Here is a 25,015-nt window from a genome sequence, read left to right on the forward strand (position 1 = left end):
GGAACATTCCCTCAACCGAGCCCGGTACTGAGCCGGGGGTGACTGAGATCATCCCCGTGGCGGCTTCCTTCTGGAGCGCAGGGCCGACATTGGTGGTGCTCCTGGTACCGGCATGGACATAACATCCCAGGCAGCCTGAAGTGTGGAGGGCATCTTGACATCCAGGGAGGCCTGCTCCAAATCGGCTGGGCTACTCCGCTCAACTTGTGTCAGACGGCCAGAGGCCAGTGGGGATCGAGAACTGCCCAACATGGGTCTAGCCTCTGTCCCAGGTTTACTCCGGAGCCGTGGTGAAGAAGGCCTCTTCCTAGCATTCTTGGCATGCCCCATGGATGGGGAGTGGTGCCGCCGAACAGTCGCCACATACCAACACCACGGTGCCCGGTGCTGACTCGGAGCAGTACGCCGGAGCCAGGGTCAGCGCCAACATCAGAATAGCCCAAAGCCTAATGTGTCTGTCTCTCTTGGTCCAAGGCTTAAACGACTTGGAAATCTTGCAGTGATCGCTGAGATGGATTTCCCCCAAACAGCATAAACAGTCTGCACGCGGATCACTCACTGGCACAGATCGCCTACAAGTGTCACACAACTTAAAACCTGGGGCACGAGACATGCCCCGGCCCAGGCGCTCTAGTTAAACTAAACAACTAACTACAGGTACCATACACAGAACGAACAAGCAGTTTTGGGGACAAGCTACAGCAAAGTTGGAGCAGAGTAGTTCCGAAGCACCTTCACTGGAAGCAAGAAGGAACTGAGGGTGGGGGGAGTGCGCAGCACCCCTTACACCACACCTTGGAGGTGCCACTCTAGGGGTTGGTAAGGGCGCTCCCCTACAGGTACTGCTAGGGGGAAAACTTCCAGCACTGGTGCGTGTGGTGAGCACGCACACCTATTGTGGAATACACAAGAGCAATCACTTGAAGAGCTCTGTGTAGCTTGAACGCTTGCTTCTTTCACCAACAGAAATTGGTCCAATAAAAAAATATTACCTCACCCATCTTGGCTTAGTTATTGGCATAGAACAAAGAAAGTATATTTACATATAGATAAACAAAGCCAACAAGCTATCAGGCTGGGGGTCAGAGTGTTTCTCACAGAAAAAGTTACTCATTGCTTAGGGAACAAAGGGAACAGCACCCTCTGATTCTGTGAGCACCGAATCCTCTGACCTGGAGGGCTGGAGATACTGGTAACATTAGGTAAATAAGAAAAGTACTCAGCTAAAGATTGTAACTTGCTAAGATTAAGTTTCAGTCACTAGAAAGCTGGTTTGGTGTTTGTAACCAGACCTGTCTTCTTCTCTTGCTTAATATCACTTAAATCTCTGTTCCTTGTTAATAAATTTATTCGTTTTATTACCAAACCATCTCAGTACTGCTATTCTGAACAAAAGCCTGGGTCGTCAGCTAACCTAACGGGCTGATGTGTGCTCTGTTTCCTTGGAGGCAGCAAACAATTTCTGTGACTGTCCAGTGAAAGGGTCACTGCAAGGAGACATCTGAGGGACTTGAGAACTGGGATTTGCTGATGGCTACCTGGAAGACAAGGTTTAGACTGGCAAAGTCCCAGGGAGTTTACTGACAAGGCAGACGGGCTGTTGTGTCCAGACAGAACCTCACAGTGGCGGAATTGGCAGGATGACTCATCATTTGAAAGCACTGAGATATGCAAAAAGCCTATACAGACTGAGAAGGCAGAAATAACGGCTGTGCTGCAAAGCAACAAACAGGTATTTTCTAATATGCCAGGGATTAGTCCATTTTCATTTTAAGCATAAATGTGCTTCCTTAGAAAGAGCTGTGTTGTAACTTAACTGTGGGCAATTATGCCTTTGATAGCCTGTGAGGAGAAAGCAAAGCAGGCTTGCTTAGGTAGTCTGACTTGCTGGAGAACTGACAGTGCAGCCTGGAAAAACCCCCGTCCAGAGGCAGAAAGAGGCAGGTCTCTGTGCAAGAGGTGATAGCAGGAGAGCAGGGTGGATTGATTTAAATCAAGGTGATTTATGTACCCAAGTGGAAAGCCTCAATTTAAATCATTGATGTTAATCAATTTTCCATTTGTACTTCAATTTCTTAAAAAACAGTGCAGTCTCATTACTTGATCTAGCCATTAAAACATGTTGATTTACAATAAAGCCTTTACACTAGATTTGACACATCTTTTTGCTACCTAGGAGGGTCCACTACAACTATATACATTTATTTAAGCAATTATATAGCTTCATATTTTCAGATTCTTACTAATCATACATTTTAGTATGTTAGAAACCAGTGAATTATATATTGTTTATTTACCAGATAATTAACTTTTTGCTCATGATTTGGGTCAAGCTGCAGTAGCATGGTAACTGAAATTTTAATTATACACACAAAACAGAGTACCAAATTTATTTTTACTAAAAAAAGCCATTGACACAGTATCACACAACATGATCTAGTGTGCCATATTTATAAAGTTTAACCTCAAAAGTCAGATTTTTTTCTGATTCTTTATATAGACAAGTGGCCTTTAAGTCAAAGATTTTGACAGAAACTCAAGGATTCAGCAATTTTTTTTTTATTTAAATGTTTTAAGAGATTATAAGTAGTTTAGGCCTTAAATTTTGTATTAAATTCAGCTTTTATTTCAAAACAGATTAAAAACAAATAATTTAAATAAAAAAACAAGCATTGATTGAGGAGCCAGGAGCCTAGAGTGGGTGCCTGGTTGGACCACAGAGGGGGAATACAGGCGCAGTTGCTCTGAACTGTGACACTGACATTGTCCACATGATGTTATGAACTATTCTCATTTGCTAAGCAGTAACCATGTGCCAACATGTTCCCATTACCAACCTCAAGCTGTCTGGTCCCAAGAATAAATTTATTCAAAGCATTCTGCTGATAAATCTTGCTGTTAAGTTTTAAAAAAACCCTATTACAAAAGATTACCCCCTCTCAGCCCCCCAAAGCCAAACAGAACAACTACACTGATAGTGACCCCACAATAAGCACTGTGAAATTTAGGGCTGTAATTTCTGGAGTATCCAAATACTGCATTTTTTTTTCTGCTATGGTTATCTTCTCCATTTTTGTGAGCAAGGAGATGTACAAAATACTTGGTCTTTAAAAACAACCAAAGCAGGATTCTTGTAAATTTCAGTTCATTGCTTGAAAAAAGCAGCCTGGCTAGCAGAGTGCAGCAGAAAACGCACATGTGCACCTTCTCTTCTATCATCCTAATAAATAGCTGCTAGTTCCAATGTTTCCCTAATAGTCTGTATAGTGACCAGTTAAATTCGAGTTAATACAGTATTTACGTAAGCGTCTCACCCATATTTTATCTTCAAAAATATTAGTTGCTTTTAAGGCCCACCCACTTTCCTGGAATAGAAGAATATTATTTGTATTTGAAATTAGAAGTTAATTCTAAAAATGTGCCGTCAATTACATGAAAAGTCCCAGGTTAACCAGGATATAAACTAGAACAACATACTGAAGAGCATCTACACTACACAATTCCAGACCCATTTTCCAGCACCAGGGCAGCTGCAATGCTGTTAGCAGTGGTACAAGCTCTAACACAGAGTGGAGATGTTCTCAAAGCCATCAGGAAATCAGGTCAGGTATTGAGTAGGGGTTTCTCAACCTTTTTCTCTCAGAAGACCCCCTTGACATGCTGTAAAAACTCCATGGCCCAGTGGCGGGGGGTGGGGGGAGTGGGCATAGCGTAGTTTGACTTCTGTTTTGGAGGGGCATGGGCCAGCGTGCCTCGAGTCATCCAGGGAGGGAGCACCAAATCCACCCCCGACTTGCCTCAGCAGGCCACCCAGCCTGTCTGGGTTGGGGGAAGAGGGGCCCGCAACCAAAAATTATAACTGAAAAGAGAGGTTTAGCTCAAAAAGTTTGAAAACAGCCAGGTAGCTAGGGGCTGTGTGCAGGCAGGGGGGTAGGTCAGGGTGCAAGGAGAGGGGTAGCTCAGAGTGTGGGCAGGGGGGTAGCTTAGGGTGCAGGGAGAGGAGTAGCTGGGGTTGTGTATGGATGGGGGTAGCTCAGGGTGAAGGGAGAGCAGTACTAGGGGCTGCTAGGAGCAGTGTGCAAGCAGGGGTAGGTTAGGGTGCAGGCACGGGGTAGCTAGGGGCTGTGTGCAGGCAGGGGTATAGCTCAGGGTGCAGAGAGGGGGTAGCTAGGGGCTGTGAGCAGGCAGGGGTAGCTCAGGGTGCAGGGAGGGGGTAGCTAGTGGCTGTGTGCAGGCAGGGGGTAGCTCAGGATGCAGTGAGAGGGGTAGCTAGGTGCTGTGTATGGGCAGGGGGTAGCTCAGGGTGCAAGGAGGGGGTAGCTAGGGGCTGTGTGCAGGCAGGGGATAGCTCAGGGTGCAGGGAGAGGGGTAGCTAGGGGCTGTGTGCAGGCAGGGGGTAGGTTAGGATGCAGGGAGGGGGTAGCTAGGGGCTGTGTGTGGGCAGGGGTAGCTCAGGGTGCAGGGAGAGGGGTACTAGGGGCTGTGTGCAGGCAGGGGGTAGCTCAGGGTGCAGGGAGAGGGATACTAGGGGCTGTGTGAGGACGGGAGTAGCTCAGGGTGCAGGGAGGGGGATACTAGGGGCTGTGTGAGGACGGGAGTAGCTCAGGGTGCAGGGAGGGGGTAACTGGAGGCTGTCTGCAGGCAGGGGGTAGCTCAGGGTGCAGGGAGAGGCATAGTTAGGGGCTGTGTGCAGGCAGGGGGATTTCAACTACCCCCAGACTGACTTGGGTAGATGTCACCTCAGGACGGGATGTAGAGATAAAGTTTCTTGACGCCTTAAATGGCTGCTTCTTGGATCAGCTAGCCCTGGAATCCACAAGAGGAGAGGGAATTCTTGGTTTAGTCCTAAGTGGAGCACAGGATCTGGTCCAAGAGGTGAATGTAGCTGGATCACTTGGTAATAGTGACCGTAATATAATTACATTTAACATTCCTGGGGCAGGTAAAACACCACTGCAGCCCAACACAGTAATCTTTAATTTCAGAAAGGGGGACTACACAAAAATGAAGAGGTTAGTTAAACAGAAATTAAAAAGGTACAGCACCCAAAATGAAATCCCTGCAAGCTGCATGGAAACTTTTTTAAAGACACCATAATAGAGGCTCAACTTAAATGTATACCCCAAATTAAAAAAAACATAGAAAGAGAACCAAAAAAGATCCACCGTGGCTAAACAACAAAGTAAGAAGCAGTGAGAAGCAAAAAGGCATCCTTTAAAAAGTGGAAGTTAAATCCTACTGAGGAAAACTGAAAGGAGCATACACTCTAGCAAATGAAGTATAAAAACATGATTAGGAAGGCCAAAAAAGAATTTGAAGAACAGCTAGCCAAAGACTCAGAGTAACAGCAAACATTTTTTTAAGTACATCAGAAGCAGGAAGCCTGCTAAACAACCAGTGGGGCCACTGGATGATCGAACTGCTAAAGGAGCATTGCGGAGAAACTAAACGAATTCTTTGCATCGGTCTTCACGGTTGAGGATGTGAGGGAGATTCCCAAACCTGAGCCATTCTTTTTAGGTGACAAATCTGAGAACTGTCTCAGATTGAGGTGTCATTAGAGGACGTTTTGGAACAAATTGATAAACTAAAACAGTAATAAGCCACCAGGACCAGATCGTATTCACCCAAGAGTTCTGAAGAAACTCAAATGTGAAATTGGAGGACTATTAACTGTAGTCTGTAACCTATCATTTAAATCAGCTTCTGTACGAGATGACTGGAGGACAGCTAATGTGATGCCAATTTTTAAAAAGGGCTCTAGAGGTGACGCTAGCAATCGCAAGCCGGTAAACCTGACTTCAGTACCAGGCAAACTTGTTGAAGCTATAGTAAAGAACAAAATTATCAGACACAGAGATGAACATAATTTGTTGGGGAATAGTCAACATGGTTTTTGTAAAGGGAAATCGTGCCTCACCAATCTACTACAATTCTTTGAGGGGGTCAACAAGCATAGAATCATAGAGCATCAAGGTTGGAATAGACCTCAGGAGGTCATCTAGTCCAACCCCCTGCTCAAAGCACGACCAATCCCCAGTCATATTTCTACCCCACATCCCTAAATGGCCCCCTCAAGGATTGAACTCATGACCCTGGGTTTAACAGGCCAATGCTCAAACTACTGAGCTATCCCTCCGGGGAATCCAGTGGATATAGTGTGTGTACTTAGATTTTCAGAAAGCCTTTGACAAGGTCCCTCACCAAGGCTCATAAGCAAAGTAAGCTGTTATGGGATAAGAGGGAAGGTCCTCTCATGGACTGGTAACTGGTTTAAAGATAGGAAACAAAGGGTAGGAATAAATGGTCTGTTTTCAGAATGGAGAGAGGTAAATAGGTGTGTCTCCAGGGGTCTGTACTGGGCTCAGTCCAATCAACATATTCATAAATGGTCTAGAAAAAGCAGTAAATAGTGAGATGGCAAAATTTGCAGATTATACAAAAGTTAAGTCCCAGGCACACTGCGAAGAGCTACAGAAGGATCTCTCAAAACTGGGTGACTGGGCAAAAAAAAGGTAGATGAAATTCAGTGCTGATAAATGCAAAATAATGCACATTGGAAAACATAATCCCAACTATACATATAAAATGATGGGGTCTAAATTAGCTGTTACCATTCAAGAAAGATCTTGGAATCGTTGTGGATAGTTCTTTGAAAACATCCAATCAATGTGCAGCAGCAGTCAAAAAAGCAAACAGAATGTTGGGAATCATTAAGAAAGGAATAGATAATAAGACAGACAATATATTGCCTCTATATAAATCTCTGGTACGCCCACATCTTGAATACTGTGTGCAGATGTGGCTGCCCCATCTCAAAAAAGATATTGAATTGGAAAAGGTTCAGAAAAGGGCAATAAAAATTATTAGGGGTATGGAACGTGTTCCATATGAGGAACAATTAATAAGACTAGGATTTTTCAGCTTGGAAAAGTGCCAACTAAGGGGCCTAGGATAGAGGTCTATAAAAACATGACTGGTATGGAGAAAAACACCACAAGAACTAGGGGTCACCAATAGGCAACAGGTTTAAAACAAACAAAAGGAAAAGCAGCAGAGAATCCTGTGGCACCTTATAGACTAACAGACGTTTTGGAGCGTGAGCTTTCGTGGGTGAATACCCACTTCATCAGACGCAGGTAGTGGAAATTTCCAGGGGTAGGTATATATATGCTAGCAAGCAAGCTAGAGATAACGAGGTTAGTTCAATCAGGGAGGATGAGGCCCTGTTCTAGCAGTAGAGGTGTGAAAACCAAGGGAGGAGAAACTGGTTCTGTAATTGGCAAGCCATTCACAGTCTTTGTTTAGTCCAGAGCTGATGGTGTCAAATTTGCAGATGAACTGAAGCTCAGCAGTTTCTCTTTGAAGTCTGGTCCTGAAGTTTTTTTGCTGCAGGATGGCCACCTTAAGGTCTGCTATAGTGTGGCCAGGGAGGTTGAAGTGCTCTCCTACAGGTTTTTGTATATTGCCATTCCTGATATCTGATTTGTGTCCATTTATCCTTTTCCGTAGTGACTGTCCAGTTTGGCCGATGTACATAGCAGAGGGGCATTGCTGGCATATGATGGCGTATATTACATTGGTGGACGTGCAGGTGAATGAACCAGTGATGGTATGGCTGATCTGGTTAGGTCCTGTGATGGTGTCGCTGGTGTAGATATGTGGGCAGAGTTGGCATCGAGGTTTGTTGCATGGATTGGTTCCTGAGCTAGAGTTACTATGGTACGGTGTGCAGTTGCTGGTGAGAATACGTTTCAGGTTGGCAGGTTGTCTGTGGGCAAGGATTGGCCTGCCACCCAAGACCTGTGAAAGTGTGGGATCATTGTCCAGGATGGGTTGTAGATCCCTGATGATGCGTTGGAGGGGTTTTAGCTGGGGGCTGTATGTGATGGCCAGTGGAGTCCTGTTGGTTTCTTTCTTGGGTTTGTCTTGCAGTAGGAGGCTTCTGGGTACACGTCTGGCTCTGTTGATCTGTTTCCTAATTTCCTCGTGCGGGTATTGTAGTTTTGAGAATGCTTGGTGGAGATTTTGTAGGTGTTGGTCTCTGTCTGAGGGGTTAGAGCAGATGCGGTTGTACCTCAGTGCTTGGCTGTAGACAATGGATCGTGTGATGTGCCCGGGATGGAAGCTGGAGGCATGAAGGTAGGCATAGCGGTCGGTAGGTTTTCGATATAGGGTGGTGTTAATGTGACCATCACTTATTTGCACCGTGGTGTCTAGAAAGTGGACCTCCTGTGTAGATTGGTCCAGGCTGAGGTTGATGGTGGGGTGGAAGTTGTTGAAATCGTGGTGGAATTTTTCTAGAGTCTCCTTCCCATGGGTCCAGATGATGAAGATGTCATCAATGTAGCGTAGGTAGAGAAGGGGCGTGAGTGGATGAGAGCTGAGGAAGCGTTGTTCCAGGTCAGCCATAAAAATATTGGCTTGAAGAGAATCCACCAGTAAGTGACCCATGCCTCATGCTGCAGGGGAAGGCGAAAAACCTCCAGAGCATCAGGCAATCTGCCCTGGAGGAAAATTCCTTCCCGACCCCAAATATGGTGAATCGCCTCATGGATTCCTTCTTGCTACTCGAGAAAACATCTAACACTGCAGACAAGCATTCCCGCATTAGCAAAGATGCCCACGGAGACCTCACCTCATCCAGGGCAAACAGTTTGAGTCCATGAAACAATTCATGAGGTTCAGGGGCAGATGCATGTCAATGGCACACGGTCCATTGAGGGAACCAGAATGGTAAGCTGCCTCAGAACTGATGTTTCACAGGACTCCAGGTGAACTGGTGCAAAACGGGTATGCTGCTCAGGAGCCAGGGCCAGCAGATCCAGTATGTGATGCGACTTTTTGTCGTGTTTGTGGGCCTTGGGTTGCACCACTTCCTCATGGATTATGCGTCATCTTTCTTGGGCCTTGAGGAAGACTTACTGCCATGCTTATACACATGCTTCCTTGCCTCATGTCTAGACCTAGTACGGGGTCTATAGTGCTGGTACCAGCAGAACTGGACTGGAGCTCCGTGATAGCAGGTGCACTCCTGGATTGCTTAAGCTGATGTACTTGGGGGTTCCTGGCCAGGATCCATGAGGTGCTTCTCAAGGTGGAGAGCCCTACTTCCTGGTACAAGAGGCAGATACTGCACTGGGACACAATGTGGGCTTCCCCCAAGCAGTACAGACAGTGCTGATGCTCACTGCTGATCAAAAACGAGTGAGGGCAGGAGGCATAGATCGCGAACTCCAATTTCTTCGGCATAATCCACTAACCAGATGCGGGTACTGGGGGCCAGTTGGGGGGGAAAACCACCAAAGTGACATCCAGAAGTCTTTAAATCCTAAGAAAACAACCACTAACATTAAAAACTACTACAAAAACAATAAAATGCTAACTACATACAGGAATAAAGCAGCCTTTTTTGCTAAGTTTGGAAAGTGTGTCACAAGGGACGAGAGAACAGAAGAAGCTGCGACTCAGTCCATGAGGCAGGGAGACGGAACTGACGGCGTGGTTCATTCACCCCATCCTTTGTTCCCTCCGTCAAAACTATAAGGCAGTACAAGGGTGCATGTGCAGCCCAACAGACACTTCTACTTTGAAAAGCTCCGGCTTTGGGCGCATGTGCATAACCTTCTATGGAATACAATCGGGGCCATCTCGTGAAGAAGCACAGCTGAGCACAGAATGACTGCTCCCTGTGCTTGAGCTTCAGGATCAATTTTCAGCCTGTTGGTTAGTAAAGTAACTCTCCCAACAACCCTTAAGGATGGACTTTCTGAATGGAGAGTACTGTTAAGTAAAAATTGGTACCTACACTGACTCCCTTAGCACCTCTGGGAAACATAATTCTCTTTAAACAATTGTCTTCAATGTCTTTTCTCACTGGAACTGATACACAATGACACCAAAACTGTGTTCTGTACTAGCACAAACTGCAATAGATTGAATTCACAGCCAGAGCACTAGAAAACTGTGTCAAGCAGGAATATTTGCATTAAAAAAAATACACCATTCTAAGTAATAAAGTGCCTGTACTCCAGTCACAAACCTCACTGACCTGAATGAGTTAATATTAGTGTTGATAAAAGGCATAAGTGCCTTTTTAACTCTTGCCAGAGGAAGTCTGTCCTTAAGAATAAAAGCCTTGCATCATCAGCCCCTTCCTGCCCCATACAAGAGAGCCCACAGAACCTCTGCTGCAATCCCAGAGGGAGATGGACTCTGTAATTTAACAGCAAGACATATTAAGCCTCTCTTTGATTATACTTAGGCTATGTCTACACTGGCAAATTTTTTCACCAAAAGTTATACCATTTTCATAAAAGTGCTTTAATTCACCGTCTGTTGCATGTCCACCCTGTGCTCCTGTTGCTGGAGTGCATCCACACTAACAGCTCTTGTATCGACACTGTGCAACTGGCTGTGGGGTGCTTTGGGAAGGGTTTGCAATGCCTCATGAGGCAGTTACAGCATCACATGATGCAGGTCTCTCAATCCCATTGTTCTATGGGCACCCTACTAGATTGCCAGCCACTTTTCAACTGAAGTGTGAGAGACAGAGAGCATGCGTGGGGGGCGGGGTAGAGTGTGTCCGCATGCTGCCTTGTAAGTTCAGACAGCTGCCCTGCCAGAAGCAACCAGTCCTGAGGCAGGGGAAACCCTGACATCAGACACCACCACCATCCTGTCTCCCTCTCTGGCTCTGCGCAGCAGAGAGGCGCTCTCTCTCTCTCACGCACATCCACCCATGTTAATGTTTTGTTTCCCATTGCAGAGCAACACAGCACACTGGCTATCAGAACAGAGTTTTGTAAAAGGAGGGGTGCATGCCTGCTGAGTTAAAAACAATGAGCAGAGTGATCATTGCAGGTATTGTGGGACACCCCCGGAGGTAAACGGCAGCGATAAAAGCAATGAAGGTGTTTACACTGGCACTATGGCACTAAAGCATCAGCACAAAAAGCCTGACCTTATCATCGAGGTGATTTTACTATAGCGCTGCAATTGAGAGGTTTCATCACAAGAAGTGGCTTTGCAATGGGTACACCTCTGCTGTTTCAGCGCCAAAAGCTGCCTTTTGGCAAAAAAACTTGGCAGTGTAGACCAGACCTTGGCCTGGTCTACACTACACTTTTATACCAAATTTAGCAGCATTAAACCAATTTAACCCTGCACCCGTCCACACAACGATGCCATTTATAGCGATATAAAAGGCTCTTTAAACCGGTTTCTGTACTCCTCCCCGACGAGAGGAGTAGAGCTGAAATCGATATTGCCATGTCGGATTAAGGTTAGTGTGGCCGCAAATCGATGGTATTGGCCTCCGGGCGGTATCCCACAGTGCACCATTGTGACCACTCTGGAAAGCAATCTGAACTTGGATGCACTGGCCAAGCAGACAGGAAAAGCCCCATGAACTTTTGAATTTCATTTCCTGCTTGCCCAGCGTGGAGCTCTGATCAGCACGAGTGGCAATGCAGACCCAAATCCAAAAAGAGCTCCAGCATGGACAGTACTGGAGATACTGGATCTGATCGCTGTATGGGGAGACAAATCTGTTCTATCAGAGCTTCCGTACAGAAGAGAACAATGACAAAGCATTTGAAAGAAAATCTCCAGGTATGATAGAACAGAGGCCACAGCTAACAGTGCTGTGTGACAAGCGTAACGGAAAGCCAAAGAATCAATGAAGCTCATGGAGGGAGGGAGGGGGACTGTGAGGCTCCAGCCTCCACAGTCCCCCGCAGTCTCCGAAAAGTATTTGCATTCTTGCTGGAGCCTCCCAAGGCCTGTAGGTAAACCCATTGTCCCCAGGTGAATTCAGGGTATATGTCGTCAATTTACTACCCTCTCCCGCCCCCACGTGAAAGAAAGGGGAAAAATTGTTTCTTGAACATTTTTCGATGTCACCATATATCCTAACTGCATGCTTCCTGGGAGAAGTGGTGCTGTGGCCTGAACAGCAGCATCCCCGCCCCTCCTTTCCTGATGGCAGACGTACAAAATGAGTGGAAAACCGTCATCATCCCATGAGTGGCTCCGGCTGGCCCTCGGTAGATCGTCGGGGGCTGGCCGGGGTAAAAATGGGAATGACTCCCTGTCATTCCCTAGGCACGACGGTGCAAAAGCTGGGTAACCATCCTGATCATAGCACTGGACCTGAGCTCCATCAGACCTCCACTACCCTTTCCGCGTCTAAAGAAAAGATTCTGTGTTCCCTGGACTATTCATACAGCTGGAAGCTGCCTCCCTCTCATTTTATCTCACTAAAGTCAGTGTTTCTTATTCCTTGCATTCTTTATTACTCATCACAACAAATGGAGGGACATGCCAGCAACAGGTAGCCCAGGAGGGGTGTGGGAGGAGGGAAGCAATGGGTGGGTGTTACAGGGGTACCCTAGATGGCATGCAGCTCATCAATTTCTGCGGATCTTGGGGCTCTGACCCAGAGCGACTGTGTTCTCTGGTTCTAGTAGACTTGCCCATTTCTAGCAGGACTGACTCTATTTTAGACAAAATAAAGAAGGGAATGACCCAGGAAGTCATTCCATTTTGTCCATCGCCTCTGGCCGACCTAGTGAGGCCAGCCAGAGCATCATGACAGCAGAAGTGTACAAAAAGATTGATAACGGTCATCCATCGCCAGCTACAATGGAGAAGTCAATAGGGATGGTAACCTCTCTGCTACCTTGCAAAGGCAAATGAATGCTGCTGTGTAGCATGTGGTACCGCTCTGTCAGCAGCCCCAGTACACACACGGTGACAGTGACAAAAGGCAAAACAGGCTCCATGGTGCCATGTATAAGCGTCTGCCAGGGCAATCCAGGAAAAAGGCGCAAAATGATTGTCTGCCGTTGCTTTCACGGAGGAAGATTGAGTGATGACATTTACCCAGAATCAGCCCGCGACACTGTTTTTGCACATCATGCATTGGGAAACTCAACCCAGAATTCAATGGCAGGGGAGACTGCGGGAACTAATGGGATACGCTACTCACAGTGCACACTCCAGAAATCGATGCTACCCGTACATTAGCAACGCACACCACCGAATTAATGTGCTTAGTGTGGCCGCGTGCACTCGACTTTATACAATCTGTTTTATAAAACCGGTTTATGTAAAATCGGAATAATCCCGTAGTGTAGACATACCCCTTAGATTGAAGTGTGAATCACAGTTACATCTCATACAGAAGGCTAGGATTCTACCAGTCACAGGGAAAACAGACAAAAAACGGTTACATACCTTTTTGTAACCGTTGTTCTTAGAGATGTGTTGCTCATGTCCACTCTATTGTAGGTGCGAGTACGCCCACGTGCAGTCAGAGATTTCTGCCTTAGCAGTACACGTAGGGCCAGCTGTGACACCCTCTGAAGTGGTGTGCTCATGCACCGGTATATCAGGTGCCGCCAGCCTTACACCCTCTCAATTCCTTCTTGCCCGCAACTCCGACTGAGGGGCAAAAGGGCTAGTCATGGAATGGACATGAGCAACACATCTCAAAGAAGAACAGTTACGAAAAGGTAGGTAACCATTTTTTCTTCTTCGAGTACTTGCTCATGTCGATTCCATTCTAGGTGGCTCACAAGCAGTATCCACGGAGCTCAGAGTTCACAGCTTAGTGGCTTGCAGTACTGCCCTACCGAAGTCAACATCACTCCAAGCCTGCTGGATAAGTGCGTAGTGGGATGTAGAGGTATGGACGGACAACCAGGTGGCTGCTCTACAGATGTCCTGGATAGGCACTTGGGCCATAAAGGCTGTTGAAGAGGCTTGCGCCCTTGTAGAGTGGGCGGTGGTGATCGCATCTTCGATTGATCATAGCAGAAGCGAATGCAGGCAGTGATCCAGGAGGAAATCCTTTGAGCAGATACAGAGCAACCCTTCATCCTGTCAGCCACAGCGACAAACAATTGTGTCGACTCGCGGAATGGCTTGGTCCTGTTGATGCAGAAGGCCAGAGCCCTCCTGACATCCATGGCATGCAACCTGTGCTCCTCTTCCGACTTACGCAGCTCTGGAAAGAAGACTAGTAAGTAAAATGTCCTGGCTCGAATGAAGCAGAGACTACTTGGGAAGGAACGCCGGGTGTGGTCTGAGCGGGACCATGGCCTTGTAAAAGACTGTGAAAGGCGGTTCTGAGGTGAGCACCTGAATCTCAGATACTCAGTGGGCTGATGTCACAGTGATCAGGAATGTGACCTTCCAGGAGAGGAGAAGAAGAGAGCAAGAAGCCAGAGGCTTGAAAGTTGGGACTCATGAGTTGTGACAGCACCAAATTCAAGTCCCACAGAGGAAATAGATCCTTGACATGCGGGTAGAGGTGCTCCAGGCCCTTGAGGAACCTGGCCGTGATATCCTGAGCGAAAACCAACCTTTCCTCGAATGGCGTGTGGAAGACTGAGATGGCCACTGAACGGACACTGATGAGAGGGACAAGCCCTGGAGCTTGAGATGCAGGAGGTAGTCTAGACTGAGCTGCAGCAAAGCTCACTCGGGATGGACACCTTTATCCATGATCCAGTAGGTGAACTGTATCCATTTGACCAGGTAGGTCGCTCTGGTGGAGGGCTTTCTACTTCCCAACAGGACTTGCTGGACCTTGGCCAAGCACTGCGGCTCCTGCACGTTTAGCCATGCAGCAGCCAAGCCGTCAAATGAAGGGCTGCCAAGTTCAGATGCAGAAGACTTCCATGGTTCTGGGACAACAGGTCTGCCCTGAGCGACAGCTGAAATGGGGTCGCCACCAAGAGGCCCAGCAGGGTGCTGAACCAGTGCTGGTGTGGCACAAGACGACACTATGAGAATGACCTTCTCTCTGTCCTGTTTGATCTTCATGAGGACCCTGGGCAGCAAGGGCAACAGAGGGAAAGCATAAATCAGAGCCCCCAACCATGGGAGTAGGCAGACATCCGACAGGGATTCTCTGTCCATGCCTCGGATCAAGTAGAAAGTATGGCATTTCCTGTTCTGCCTGGATGCAAACAGGCAGAACCGGGGAGTTCCTCACTTGTGGAAGATGGAACTGACCACCTCCAAGCGAAGGGACCATTCGTGGCGAGACGAGAATGTCCTGCTGAGGCAGTCTGCCCAAGCATTCCTGGCCCCTGGTGGGTGAGGGATCGCGAGATGGATGTCGTGCTGCAGGCGGAAGTTCCAGAGCTGGAGGACTTCCTGGCAGAAGGCAGACGACCTGGCTCCGCCCTGCCTGTTGATATAGAAGACTATGGCTGTGCTGCCCGTCAGGACCTGAACCACCATGATTTGTATGTGAGGCAGAAAGGCTTGGCAGGCTAGGCGAACTGCCATAAGCTCCCTGATGTTGATGTGCAGGGACTGATCTTGACTGGATCAACGACCTTGAGTACTGAGATCATCTAAGTGTGCTCCCCAACCCAGGCCTGAAGCATTGGAGATGAAAGTCACCGAAGAGACTGGGGCCGCGAATGGGACTCCCTCCAGCATCGAGGTGGGATCTTGCCACCAGGTGAGAGATGACAGTACGCTGTCTGGAATCACGACCACCTGGTCCATGCTGTGCCGGTTGGGGACATAGACCGACGCCAGCCATGAGTGCCAGACCACGCAAGTGCATGCCGCCATGTGGCCCAACAGCCTCAGGCACGTGTGGGTGCTGGTGAGCGAGTGGGCTCGCAGACATGAAATGAAGCCCACCATGGCTTGGAACGGAGTCTTGGGGAGGAAGGCCCTGACCCAAGTGGAGTCAAGTACTGCCCCAAGAAATTATGCATTACACTGGAGTTAGGACTGACTTTTTCTCATTTATTATAAGCCCCAGGTCACAGAAGGTGGAACAGACCAGTTCAAGATGCCTCTGCAACTGATCTGGGGATCAGTTCCTTATCAACCAGTCATCGAGGTACGGGTAGATTTGGACTCCCTGATGTCGCAGGTAAGCGGCCACTGGCGCTATACACCTTGTGAATATTCTCGGGGCCGACGAGAGACCAAAGGGCATAGCTGTGAACTGGAGGTGGTGCTGGCCCAACATAGAACAGAGTAAATGCCAGTGCCCCGGGAATATGGAAATACACATCACTTAGATTGCGGGAGGCATACTAGTTTGCCAGATCAAGGGATGGAATGACGGAGGCCAGGGAGACCATGTGAAACTTCAACCTCTTGAGAGACTTGTTGAGGCGATGCAGGTCTAGCATAGGTCTGAAGCCCCTTTTGCCTTCAGAATTAGGAAGTAGCAGGAGTAGAATCCTCTTCCTTCCACGTTCTGAGGAACATCTTCCACTGCCCCCAGCCGCAGGAGGTTTTTGAACTCCTGGACAAGGAGCTGCTCGTGAGAAGGGTCCCTGAAGAGGAACGGGGAAGGAGGGTGGAAGGGCTGGTCGGCTATAAATTGCAGGATATAGCCCAAAACTGAGTCAAGCACCCAGCAGCCAGAGGTGATATGGGGCCAGGCCGACCGGAAAGGGAGGAGGCAGCAGCTGAGGAAGACGGGGAGCAGATTTGGTGAATACACTGGGGTGTCGTCCTCGGGCACACCCTCAATATGCCTGCTTCTAGCAGCCTTGGTCCTTGGAAGGAACAGGCTGGGTTGGGGGGATGAGATGACTGGTGGCGCCGCTTAAAATTCTTGTCTCTATCCTTTTTGTAGGAGTTGGACCAAGGGGCACCCCAAGACCGCAATGAAGATGGAGGAAAAGTGGGCAGAACGGCTCTCTGGCCTGCTGAGTATGGAGACCCAAGGTGCAGAGGGTGGCCTGGGACTCCTTAAGGCCATGGAGCCTTGCATCAGTGAGCTCTGAGACTAGCCCCGTTCCCTCGAAAGGGAGGTCCTGGAATAGAGGTGGGCAACTATGGCCTGTGGGCCACATCCGGCCCATGGGACCGTCCTGCCCAGCTCCCAAGCTCCTGGCCGGGGAGGCTAGCCCTCGGCCCCTCCCCTGCAGCCTCAGCTCACTGGCTCCGCCGCCGCGCAATGCTCTGGGTGGCAGGGCTGCGAGCTCCTGGGGCAGCGCAGCTGCAGAGCCGGTCCTGACCTGGTCTCTCTGTTGCGTGGTGGTGGCGGCGGCGTGGCCCGGCTCCAGCCAGCTGGCGCAGCTGTAGCACCGCCAGTCACCACTGCTCCAGGCAGCATGGTAAGGGGGCAGAGAGCGGGCGGGGGGGTGATAGAGGGCAAGGAGTTTGGGGTGGTGCTCAGCGGGTAGGGGTGTGGATAGGGATGGTGGGGGGTACAGGGGGTTGATGGGGGCAGGGGTGCCAGGGGGAAGTCAGGAAGGAGGAGGGGTTAGATGGGCCAGCGGAAGGCAGTTAGGGGCCAGGGAGAAGGGGTGGTTTGATGGGGAAGGGGTCCCGGGGGGGCCATCAGGAATGAGAGTGGGGGTTGGATGGGCTGGCGGAGGTCCAGGGGCAGTCAGGGAACAGGAAGCGGTGGTGTAGATGGTGAAGGAGTCCTGGGGGGACAGGCCACGACCACTTCCCCTAACTGGCCCACCATACAATTTACGAAACCCGATGCGGCCCTCAGGCCAAAAAGTTTGCCTGCCCTTGTCCTGGAGGGTGGACTGCATCTCCAGGGACAGCCCAGAGGTCTGTAACCAGGAGCTTCATCTCATGGTTATCACAGAGGTGACATCCTGGACGCAGAGTCCATGGCATCCCAGGCCATCTGGAGGGCACCCCTGCCCACAGCCTTGCCCTCTTCCACCTCCTGTGCCCGATCCTGTGGGATGTTCTCCTTGAACTTGCTGATGGAGTCCCAGAGGTTTAAATTGTACTTGCCAAGGAGGGCCTGATGGTTAGAGACCCTACACTGGAGGCTGGCTGTTGAATATATCTTTCTGCCAAGTAAGTCCAGCCTCTTGGCATCTTTATTTTTGGGACTACCACTCACCTGTACCTCTCATTGATGGTGGACATGACTAGGGACCCTGCAGGAGGGTGCACGTACAGGTATTCAAACCGCTTTGCAGGGATGTAGTACTTCTTTTCCAACTTCTTAGATGTGGGCGGAATGGAAGATGGCGTCTGACATACAGACTTGGCGATCTTTAGGACCCCTGAGCGAATGGACCATGCAACCTGGGCTGGGGCGGAGGAGGGGATGACACTGAAGCTGTCATTGGACTCTTCAGCAAGCTCCTTGACCTCAAAATTCAGGTTGGTAGCCACCCTCTGAGCAGGGCTTGGTGTTCACTGAAGTTGTTGGGGGGCCATTAGTTTGTGAGGGCCCTGCCACCGCCTCATCCAAGGACGATGAGGATATCTGCACCACTGGAGGATGAGGCGCACCCCTTGCTCAGCTGGGGACCGCTCTGTGGCCGCCAGAGACTGCTGCAAAGCTCCCACATCTGACTTGGCACCACGCTCCGACTCCAGTTCCAGCTGCACTGGCAGTAGGTTGTCCGATGCAGCCTGGGAGGCGCGACGGGAGTACAGTGCCGGCAAAACAGGTATACTCCATGGCAGGATCCGGCTCATGGGACTGCCATCCCCATGGAGCAGCGGCCCCGCGCCGCTCCCAGAAGCAGCCAGCACCATGTCCCTGTGGCCCCTGGGGGAGAGGGAACAGAAGGCTCTGCACTGCTCTTGCCTGTGCGTACCTCCCCTGAAGCTCCCATTGACTGAGAATAGGTGTGGGGGAAAATTATGAGTCTAGGCTTTTCTGCTTGGCCTGGGCCCGCCTGGCGGCTGACAGGCCCAAAACCTGAGCTAAGCTATGTATTGTGTTCCCTGACAAAGTTGGTCAGAGGTTGAGACGCAGGGAAGGGGGGCCAGAGGGCAGGCGACGGAAAGCCCCAAAAACAGGACCAATTCACAATATGTGCCTAGTGCTATTAAAATATAATAGCTGCTTGTGTGAAGCAATAAGGTAACCAAGTGTGAATCAATCATAGACCATACCTCCTCCTACTCCATTTGTGTAACCATGTCATACCCTACCCCATTTGTGTAACTACCCCATTATGTAACTGGAGCCCATAAAAAGACAATTGTGCAATAAGCACCCAATAAAACCCAAAGGACCATAACTCAAATTGCACCCATACTGGGGGGAGGTGGCAAAAGAACGATGGAAAGTACCAAGAGACCCTAACTCTCTAATTCCCAATAAGGTTATTATCATCTACGTGCGTATAACTTAATTCTTAATATGAACAATTATTACTTAACTGTGTGTAATTTGTTTGCGGTTTTAAGCTTTAAAAGGCTGCTGCATGCTTATCAGGGGAGCAGTTCCAATACTGCTATCCTCAACGCGTTGGTGCGTTATCAATGGGCCTCAGGCTTGAGTCTCTGAGCTAAAAGTGATGCGTGGGTGAATTTTCCACAACATGGGGAACCGTGGCCAACGGGAGCTTCAGGGGAGGTACTCACAGGCAAGAGCGGCATGCAGAGCCCTCTGCCCCCCAGCCCTAGGGACCACAGGGACATGGTGCCAGCCAGTTCCTGGAGCGGCGCAGGGCTGGAAGCCTGCCCTGGCCCTGGTGCATGCCGCTGGCACTCTGGAGCCGCTCCAGGTAAGCAGTGCAGGGTCAGAGCCCGAACCCCTCCTACACCCTGCCCCTCAACTCCCTTCCCTGAGCCCCCTCCTGCACCCCCAAGTCCCTGCCCTGAGCCTCCTGCTGCACTCCGCATTCCACCCTGCACCCCTGCTGCACCCTGACCCCCTTCCCTGAGACCCCTGCTGCACCTCGCACCCCTCGCTGCACCAGTGCCCTGAGCTGCCTCCCACACTGTGCATCCCTTCTGCACCCCGACCCCCTTCCCTGAGCCCCCTCATACACTTCTGCACCTCACCCCCTTCTCTGAGCCCCCCTCGCACCTCTCCTCTGCCCCAACTCCTTGCCCTGAGCCCCTTCCTGCACACCACACCCCCTCCCACACCCTGCACTTTCTCCTGCACCTCAACCCTCTGCCCCAGCCCTACGTTCATGGCGCTGCATACAATTTCTCCAACCAGATGTGGCCCTCGGGCCAAAAAGTTTGCCCACCCCTGTCCCACAGGTTCCATTATTGCCACTGGGTGGGCCATTGCCCTTGATCCTATGCCGGTGCCGCAGGCACTTTGACAAGTTCCCAGCTGGGAGGCAATTCGCCCTTTACTGGGGAAGGGCTGAACTGGCCCTCTGACCCTGACCACTGCCCTTCTGGTGACCAAGGCAGGGCCGTCGAAACCTGAGTCTGTCGACTGACCCTCCTCGACAACTGGTGCAGAGAAGGCAAGGAGCAGCACCTGCCTGCACAACGGTACCAGGAGTGGTTCCATACTGTAGGGGATCGACGCCTGGGAGACTTGTGAGGTGATGGTGAGTGGCGTCTTGGTGATCTCTGGTGGGAGGATTGACAGTACCATGCGTATGGGGATTGGCATTGTGACTCTGCAGCCCCATGTCTTGTCGGTGGGGGTCGTGGAGTCAGAGACCTGGGCCTCCTGACCGGAGACCGAGACTGCGGTGCTGGAGTCCTGGGCTGCGGTGAAGGGGAACGATGCCCTGCTGCCCTCTCGAGTTGGAGTTGGGTCCCTGGCTTGGCTAGGGGGTCTGACCACAGCAGCACCCCGGAGAGCCTCCGTGGCGGACACAAGGTCTAACATAGGTCCTTTGCCCAAAGTTCCCTTCTTGTGTGGTACTACAGACCAGTCAACTTAGACCGCTTCTTCGGTACCGGTGAGGGGAACTGGTGCCGGGCAGATTCCAGTGTCGGTGGTCCACTGCAAGCCGACGCACCAGGTGCGGAGTCTGAGTGCAAGGGCTCCACTGCCGGTCGCAGAGCAGCCTCCATGAGGAGGGCTTTCAATCAAATGTCCCACACTTTTTGAGTCCGGGGACGAAGGTTTTTGCAGATCTGGCACTTGTCTTTTCTATGGGATTCCCCCAGACACTTTAAACAGCCCTCGTGAGGGTCACTGATGGGCATCGGCCAGCTGCACTCAGAAGATGGTCTGAAGCCTGGGAGACGGGGCATGCCCCGCTCTGGAACAAAGTACTGAACTACTACTAAAACAGTTAACAGCTAAGTAACCACTGACGAAATACCGAAGAACAACAATCTGAACTGTGAAGAACCACTAATACTCTTGCAATGCAAGACCAGGCACTCCAACCAACTGTCATAGGCAATAAAAAGGATCTGAGAGAGGGCATAGGGCTGGCGGCGCTTGATATATCGCCACATGAGTGCATCGCTCCACAGGGCGCCACAGCCGGCCCTACGGATGCCATTAAGGCAGAAATCTCCAACTGTGCATGTGGGCACACTCACCTAAAATGGAAATGACATGAGCAAGCACTCAAAGAAGAAGTTACCGTCTCCAGCACTTGTGACCAATGGCTATTGTGTGATTTCAACAGCAGCAGCATAGCAGTTATGTTCATTATTGTGTACGCAAAAATATTACCCTTACAGTGCTCCCATCAGCAGCAATTCTCTCTACTTTCACACATGAACGCACATTTTTTAAAGACTACACACCTATACTATTAACTAATTTGTAGTTTATTTTTTCCCCATATCCCCCCATACCGACTGGACACACTCACATTCGACAGCATACTTTGCTGCTTTCCCACCAAAGCACTACTTTCCTTTTTGTTTTTGTGTCTTTCTGATGAGAGCTCGTCTCTGTTGAGAGAAAGACTACTTGTGTTGAACCAAAATGCAAGTTTGTGTCATACCAAAATGGGAGGCTTGACACACATTTTTTTCTGACGAAGAACTTTTGAAGTCTATTTAATGTTAAAATAATTTTAGGGCACCACTTGAGTGTAACTCTTTAGTATTTCAATTCCTTACCATTTCTGTTTAGAGTTACTTTATGGTGTTCTCTAAATTGGAGAAAATACTGACATCCTTCTGTAGGAAGCAGGACTGGTGGGATGGGATGAAGTAACTTACCATGCTACTATTCAGTAAAACCAGACCACTGGCATGCACGTTTATTTGGGGGGTTTTAATCATAAAATCCTACACAGTCTGAGCAGCCCCCTCTTCCTGGAGGGATTATTCTGTTGTCGTTCGTTTCCATGAGGGTTTTTCCCCTCACCCTCGTTCCAGTTCTGAGTCCGCCACTTGGCTAGTAGTTTGGTGCCAAGAGTTATAGAAATATAAATGCACTTAAGAAAGGAAAATACTCCATCTTCCTGTTCTGTGGCATAAATTTCCTGTCACTTGGTGACAGATTAGACATGCTTTATGAGGCAGCACTGTCAGGAGAGGGTCACTTGGAGTGAACACGCCCCTCCTCTCAAACCACAAGAAACAAGAAAACCTAGGCTTTTGCTGGCTGAAATGTTTAGCCAATCACTCTGTATTTTGATGGTGCATTCTTTCAGCAGCATGTCACACACTCTTTATTGGAAACTTCCCCTTCTACCCCTCCAAGAGTCATACTGCAACCAGCACATACATAAAACACTCACCAAAATATTCTTCTATTCTCAGAACAGCTTTCCTCTTAAAAATTAATATACAGATATCTTTGACCCTAAAAATTGTTGAGTAAAGTGCTGTCTTTAACACTGAGGATTAATTAGATTCTTTATAAAAATTAAAATGATCAGTTTCTAGGAATTAATTTAATTTCTTAACAGGAGCAGAGGTAACAGGAGATTTAGGTAACATTTCCAAAAGCACACAAGTGACTTAGAAGCTTACATCCCATTTTAAAATACAACTTAGGCATTTAGGAGCTTAAGTCTCACTGAAAGCCAAAATAGCTTTTGCAAATGGAATTTAGGTGCTTTTGAAAATGTTCCTCTTCGCAAACAGAAAATGGGTAATACACAAGGCTACCATCACAGAACTCTGCTAACACCCCTGAACTTTGTCATGCATTATCACTGCTGTCCTGGCCCCAAGCCTCTCAAAAAACTGAATCACAAACAATTGCACAGCAGTGTGTGTGATATAAATGAAAACTGACTATGAAACCACTGAACTCATTTTCAGCTTTGACGTAAGACATATATGAATCCATGCATTCGCTGCTTTAGCTTACTGTTCCACTAGACCCATGCATTTCTGCAAATAGAAAAGATTTCAATTTTATATTTCCAAGAAAAAGTTTCATTTTCATTTATAATTAGTAAGGCTGTCAAGCGATTAAAAAAATTAATTGCAATCAATTGCACTGTTAAACAATAATAGAATACCATTTAAATATTTTTGGATGATTTCTATTTTCAAATATATTTATTTCAGTTACAACACAGAATACAAAGTGTACAGTGCTCACTTTATATTTATGTTTTAATACAAGTATTTGCATTAAAAAACAAAAGAAATAGTATTTTTCAATTCACTTAATACAAGTACTGTAGTGCAATCTCTTCATGAAAGTTGAACTTACAAACGTAGAATTATGTACAAAAAAACCTGAATTCAAAAATAAAACAATGTAAAAATGTAGAGCCTGCATGTCCACCCAGTCCTACTTCTTGTTCAGCCAATCGCTCAGACAAGTCTGTTTACATTTGTAGAAGATGCTGCTGTTCACTTCTTGTTTACAACATCTCCTGAAAGTGAGAACAGGCGTTTGCATGGCACTGTTGTAGCTGGCATTGCAAGATATTTATATTTCTTTCGTTTATCATTTTTACAGTGTAAATATTTGTAATCAAAAATACACACTTTGATTTCAGTTACAACACAGAATACAATATCTACGAAAATGAAGAAAAAGATCCAAAATATTTAATAATTTTCCATTTGTATTCTATTTAACAGTGCAATTAAAACTGCAATTAATCATGATTAAATTTTTTAATTGTGATTAATTTTTTTCAGTTAATCACATGAGTTAACTACTATTAATCGACAGCCCGAATAAGTAGAACACTGCTTAGCATTTCCTTACCACCCTCAGCATATTGTAGAAGCAGCAGATATCTATCTGGGAGAGGTCTGAGTGGGTTCTGCTGAGTTGATGTGGTACAAAGAATGGTTATTTGATTTACGGTAACTGTAGTTCTTTGAGATGTTTTGCCCGTGGGAATCCCACTCAATGTGCATGTGCGCCTCCAGTGTGCAAGTCCCCTGGACTTACAAGATGCATGCACACCATGAGCAGGATCCAAACAAAACATCTCAAAGAAGAATCTTCCGTCCCAACTCCTTTAAAATGAAGACCCACAGATGGACCGGGGACCACCGAGAAAGCTAGTGAGCCATCACACTGAAGGCTGAAAGTCACACATTCCTAGTGCTGAACGCAGCCCTAGAAATGCTTTAATCTCCACTACTGCTACTTAAGTGACTGAACGAGTGTAGCACTTCAAAGCCATGCCTACGATGTGCAGGGCTTCACACCCAGTACTGTTGTTTTGGCAGCATTAATGAAATGAGCCTTCTTATTGTTTTGCATTTCACAGATGGGACACTGAGGCACAGAGAGGTTATCACACTGCAATCCTAAAGCAGCCCTGGAGACAGAACCCATACCTTGTGCACTTTAGCAACCTAACCCCAGTCATCTCCTTGACCCACTCCCATCTCCTTACATCTCCCTGTGCCTGGAACAGCCTCTGGAACCACCACCACTAACAGCCCTCCCACTCACCTTTCAGGAAACTTCTAAAAACGCAACCACTCCTGCACGCACATTAACACAGCCATACCCCCTTGTGTATGGCCTGTACTGTCTTTGCTTGTGCTTTTAGAGTGTCAGCCGTTCTGGTCAGGGCACTGACCTTCCCCCTGTGCAGCCCTGTGCACAGCATAAACAATTGCTGGGAACAGATCACATTGAGGAGATTCTTGCAGTAAGTAAAAGCAGCAGAGAATCCTGTGGCACCTTATAGACTAACAGACGTTTTGGAGCGTGAGCTTTCGTGGGTGAATACCCACTTCGTCAGACACAGGTAGTGGAAATTTCCAAGGGCAGGTATATATATGCTAGCAAGCAAGCTAGAGATAACAAGGTTAGTTCAATCAGGGAGGATGAGGCCCTGTTCTACCCCTCTGATACTTGACACCATGCAAGGCACTGCATTTAGCCGTATGGAGTGGAAATCCATCAACCTCATGAAGAAACTTGCACAAATAC

General features: G+C 48.4%; 1 protein-coding gene and 1 long non-coding RNA gene across 2 annotated transcripts in view; one reads left to right on the top strand and one right to left on the bottom strand.

Moving 5' to 3' along the window:
* The window catches only part of LOC116825686 (malignant fibrous histiocytoma-amplified sequence 1 homolog), a 130,739-nt gene that overhangs the window by 23,869 nt on the left and 81,855 nt on the right, over positions 1–25,015 (bottom strand). The window lies entirely within an intron of this gene.
* Positions 347–18,475, top strand: LOC116825688 (uncharacterized). Its single transcript, XR_004373901.2, has 3 exons — positions 347–1,732; positions 16,625–16,701; positions 17,973–18,475. It is a non-coding gene; the product is annotated as an uncharacterized LOC116825688 (long non-coding RNA).

Source organism: Chelonoidis abingdonii, chromosome 5 (genome assembly GCF_003597395.2).
Source record: "Chelonoidis abingdonii isolate Lonesome George chromosome 5, CheloAbing_2.0, whole genome shotgun sequence".
NCBI lineage: Eukaryota > Metazoa > Chordata > Testudines > Testudinidae > Chelonoidis > Chelonoidis abingdonii.